This window comes from Vulpes lagopus, chromosome 5 (genome assembly GCF_018345385.1).
Source record: "Vulpes lagopus strain Blue_001 chromosome 5, ASM1834538v1, whole genome shotgun sequence".
Taxonomy (NCBI): Eukaryota; Metazoa; Chordata; class Mammalia; order Carnivora; family Canidae; genus Vulpes; species Vulpes lagopus.
The window spans coordinates 131,943,514-131,948,767 of record NC_054828.1 but is presented as its reverse complement, the minus strand read 5'-3'; the positions used below and the strand labels follow the sequence as shown (position 1 = coordinate 131,948,767).

General features: G+C 49.0%; 1 long non-coding RNA gene across 1 annotated transcript; it reads right to left on the bottom strand.

Moving 5' to 3' along the window:
- Positions 1 to 2,945: 2,945 nt before the first annotated feature.
- Positions 2,946 to 4,681, bottom strand: LOC121490615. Its single transcript, XR_005987731.1, has 4 exons — positions 4,288 to 4,681; positions 3,967 to 4,157; positions 3,630 to 3,732; positions 2,946 to 3,167 (listed from the first exon to the last, which is right to left on the bottom strand). It is a non-coding gene; the product is annotated as an uncharacterized LOC121490615 (long non-coding RNA).
- Positions 4,682 to 5,254: the final 573 nt, after the last annotated feature.

Below are 5,254 nucleotides of genomic sequence, written 5' to 3'. Positions count from 1 at the left end.
GAGTTCCAAAGAATTTAGGGAAATCCTGCTTATTCTTTCTTTTTTTCTCTTGCCACCTTGCCCCCAAAGCCAGCCCAGTTATGCGAGATCACAATACAGTGCACAGGGGGGAGGACAAATCTAAGACTCGGGGAAGCGGGAACCATCCAGCCCGAGGACTGGGAAGTGCCACTGTGGTCCAGAGCGCGTTGGGGACACCCTGAGGGAGGCAGTTCAAGAAGAAGAGCCACCAAGGACCCACGTGAGCCAACATGAGCTCCAGGCCTACTTCCCAGCCATGCCTGCGTGGAACAAATCCAAGGAATCACAGCAAAGGCTCGGAAGGCTGAGCTGACATTGAAACCACTTCCCGCAGATGGTGGGACAGGACTCACGGTCTGAACCTTATTCTCTACAATCTAAGCAAGGGTTTCTCAACCTGTGCACTGTCGATATTTTGGACTGAACAATTATCTAGGGGGAAGGTGGCTGTCCTGTGCACTGTAGGGGCTTTAACAGCATCCCTGGCCTCTACCCACCAGATGCCAGGAGCACTCCGGACATCACCAAATGTCCTCTGTGGGGCAAAATCCCACCCAACTGAGAACCACTAATTTAAACAGACCTAGAGGCACGTGAATGGTTAAGCATCTGACTCTTGATCTCAACTCGGGTATTGATCTCAGGGCCGTGAGTTCAAGCCCCAAGTTGGGCTCCACACTGGGTGTGGGGCCTACATAAATAAATGAGTAAATAAATAAAAAAAAAAAAAAACCAGAACACCTCACAACATAAAATTCAATATATCCAGGATATAATTCAAAATTATTCAACGTACTAAAATCAGGAAAATACGACCAACTTTGAAGAGTAAAGACAATCAGCACATGCCAACTTTGAGAGGACCCAGCAGCAGTTATAGCCGTGGTCTATGAGAGCGAGGGGAACACTTTTGAGACAAAGGGGAAAACAGATGTCTCAGCAGAGAAGGAGACACGATGCAAAACAACAAAAAAAGAGAGGACGTTTTAGAGCTGAAAAATAAGATCTTCGAAGTGAAAGTAAAGATCACCAGGAAGATTCAACAGTAGAATGCAAATGGCAGAATGAGTCCGAGAGCCTGAATACAGATCCTCGTAAACTATTCCACCTGCAGAACGGAGAGGAAGGCAGACACGGGAAGAAAGGGCAGAGCCCCCAAAACCTGGGCGCACGATCAACCCCCCAACAAAGAAAACTCCAGAACACTTTACTGGCAAATGCGATCGAACATTCTACCAAATGGGCTCCACGAAACTGCTTCCTAAAAAAGAGAAGCAGGAACACCTGTCAGCCCATTCCAAGAGGCCAGCGTTATTCTGATGCCAACCCCAGACTGTGACGTTACAATAAAAGAGCAGACCGATATCCCTCGTGAGCACAGACACGAAAGTCCTCCAGAAAACTTTAGCAAATAAATTTTAGTAAAGATAACAAATCATAAGCAAGCAGCCTCATCCCAGGGTGTGAGGCTGGTCAGCATCTGAAAATCCATCAACGTGACTCCCCACATCGACACACCGCAGAAGCGCTACATAATCATATCTATAGATACAGGAAAAGCATTCAACAAAATTCAATATCCAGTCATGATAAAAACTCTCAGATAAACAGGAAGAGAAGGGGACTTCTTCAATTTGATATATGGTATCTCTACTTAATGGCCAAAGACCAAATGACTCACTCCCTGGGATCAGGAACAAAGCAAGCACGTCACCTCCCAGCCCTTCTTTTCAACTGGGGTCCGTGGCCCCCAGAGAGATGGGGTAAGATACAGAAATAAAAGGCATAGAGAATGGAAAGGGAGATATAAAACTGTCTCCATTCTGCATAGAATAGGATTGTCCACCTGGAAAACCCCAAGTGTCCTACAAAAACAAAGAAAGCTCCAAGAACTAGTGAGTTAGGCGCATGTAGTATTAATGAAAAGATAAATGCACAGATCAGAATAGAGAATCCGGTCCCCTCGCACAAATACGCTCAAATGACTTTTCAAAAAATTGCAAAAGCAACCCAAAGGATCACCTTTTCAACAAGTGGTGCTTGTTTGTTGATATGCATATGTGACAAAAGAAGCCTCATTATACCTCTCGTAGCACAAGAAAATTAATTCAAGTGAGTCACAGTCATGACTGTAAGAGGTAGATCTGTAAAGGTTTTAAGTGAAAAATAGGAGAAAACCTTTTAGACTTTGGGTTAGGCTATTAGATTTTAGATATGACATCAGGAGCATGATCCATGAAAAAAAAATAATAGATTAGACATCAGCACAATTAAAACTTTTTTGCTCTGTGGAAGACACTGTTAAGAGGATTTTTTTTAAAAGCCACCAACTGGGAACAAATATTTGCAAATCAAACACCTGACAAAGGACTTACATCCAGAAGATATAAAGAACTCTCAAAACTCAAAAATAAAACATACAACCCGATTTTTTTTTTAATGGACAAAAATGTGAACAGATGCTTCACCAAAGAAGATTTATGGATGGAAAATACAGACATGAAAAGCCAGCCAACATCATTAGTCATCAGGGAAATGCAACGTAAAACCACAATTGGATAGCCTGTCCACCGACCACAGTGGCTGAATTTAAATGACAGATCGCACACACGCTGCCAAGGATGGAGGTCATCTGGGACTCGGATAACTCTGCTAGTGAGATGCACCATAGGGGAGCCACCTGAGGAAGCGGCTTGGCAGTTTCTCGCAAAGTTAAACATACATTTACCACACGGCCTAGAATCCTCCTTCACGGCAAGTGAGTAATGCGGGCTATGATTGCACAGAACCCGTATAAGATGCTTACAACAGATTTATTCACACTCACCGAAATAAGGAAAAATCCAAATACCCATCGGTGGTGCTGTCCTTGTACACAGCGGAGTACCTCTCAGCACTGACAAGGGGTGGATGCAGCTCCGATGCATCACGCTAAGTGGAAGGCGCCCGACCAAGAGGCTACGGGCTGATGCCATTTATGTGACGTTCCGGAAGAGCATAGGGATGAAGGTCAGATGAGCAGTTGTTGGGGTGGAGTAGGAGAGACTGACTCCAGGGGGATGCGTCAGGACGTCAGGAGGATGATGGACTCTGCAAGGTGATTGTATAGGAGCCACACAGCTATGCATTTGTCAAAAACCAGTGGACTGTGTGCAAAAAAAAAAAAAAAAAAAGTATATTCAAACATTAAAAACTAGATTTAAAAAAAAAAGAAAACAGGTTTTAAGAGGTCCATGTGTAAGCAACAATAAACTGGCTATGAAAACCCAAAGAGGAGCTCCTGTGCATGCACATGGTCACAGAAGGGCTCGTGCAGGGGAAACACTCCAGAAGCCATACAAATGCAGTAAGTGGAGGGAAGGTCTCTGCAAGGGGACACTTCAGAAGACTTACAGAGTAAGAGGAGGGAAGGGGAGAAGCGTAGAAGCGGTCGGGTCAGCAGGAGAGAGCCTAGGTTGTGGGTGGACGGGTCGTGAGGAGCCAGCGTGCCGGGTGGGGAGTGGCCCCATGGACACAGCGGGCGGGGGTGGGGGGTGAGGCTGGGTTTAGGCCAAGACGTGAAGGGCCCTGGAGCCCGACACCTCCCTTTGCTTGACCTCTGAACCTACCAAATTCTCTTGCTCTTTCTCCGTCCAGAGTTAGGTGGAAGCTCGCGATGTGCTTCCCTTACTAAGTGCGACCGCAGACTGTCTCCTCGCAGCTGAATGCCATCTGCAGAAAGTTTTAGTGGCAGTTACGACATAACAACAGGAAAACGACCCTTTACGAATACGTTACCCACCACACATGTAGCTCAAGTCTCCTGCCGTCAGGGAAGCAGAACTTCGGGAACCCAACCAAGGGCCTCCTGGGTCCCCAGGCATCCCTCCCCCACGTGGTGACTTAGCTACAACCACAACCCTCCACCAAGGACCAATATGAGAACCATCCTTCCTCGCCAAATACCTCTTTTTTGGGGAAACGGGTTCAGTGGGTTGTCTGCCATGCTGCTCCAAGACCATTTCAGAAGAATTTGGTGCCAAGAACTAGAATCGAGTCCCGAGAGTAAGTTCACTTGTGCAAATGGATCGGTTTGTGTCTGTGCTTTGGTTTCTTTCCCTCTATTGTGTAGTCTGCTGAAAGATGAAGCCTCTTGTCTGAAAGGGAAAAGTAAGTCCATGTCCTTATCCCTCTGAACGAGCGGCCTTAACCAGAGAGCACAGGTGAGAAAGCTGAACGCCAACCCCAGCCCACTCGGACCCAGAAGGGAAGGCCCAGCCCAGGTACCTGCGCCATAGCAGGGGGACCGTCAGGGCCGAGCAGCGAGTGAGCCCCAGCTCTCAGCCCTCCAAGGAGCTGCCCAGCAGGGACGTGCGGTTCAGCCAGTTCCAACGAGTGGAAGGGCAACGGTCTGGACCAAGCGACGGCCTGTGGCCTCAGAAGGCCCCGGAGCTGGCCGGCCGCCACCAGGCATGCAGGGGGCTCGCCCATGGGTGCCAGGTAGCCCTCCAGTCCTTTCGATCCTAAGGGTCTCATGCAGAGATATGGCGACCAAACCAAGCCTCTGTGACACAAGCAAGTGTAGTCCCCTGCTATTGAGCCACTTTATCAAATATCCTGAGCACGAAAGGGAGAGGCCATGCAGTTGTCATGGGGTTGGGGGCGGGGGTTGTGGAGGGGAACGGGCCACAAAGGGAAGCTGTCCCCAGCACCCCTCAAACACCTGCCCTCCCAGGGTATGGTTGTGGTTGCCGGGACAACCACACCGTCTGCTGGGAATCTGGGACCTCCTACCCTCTTCACAGCTTCTCGTGTCTGCTCGTGCCCCCAGTGGTGTGCGTGATCACTCACTTTATAAGCCGCCGCAAGTGCCCATGTGGGGCACGGGAATGAAAGGCGGACAGACGAGAGAGACATAGAAAAGAAAGACGCAGGGAGGGCCGTCGTAGGCCTCGCCATAAGCGCAGAACTGGTAACGTGCCAAGGAGACACCAGCATTTTCTGCAAGATGTCACTTGAGTTAAGGCGTCCGTGGGAATACGGCGCCTCCAACCAGCCTGGTAAAAGCACCCCCTCCCGTGGGGCTTTCTCGCCCCCAGCCGCCCTGCAGAAAGGTTTCGATGCTGTACCCGGTGTCGTGGTGTGGGTGAGCCCATTCCCAGCCTATGTGTGCATGCGACACCAGACCACACGGCCTCGAACGACAGGGAAAATGCTGCCAACCCTCATGGATGCGTCTTGCAATTCAGCCCAC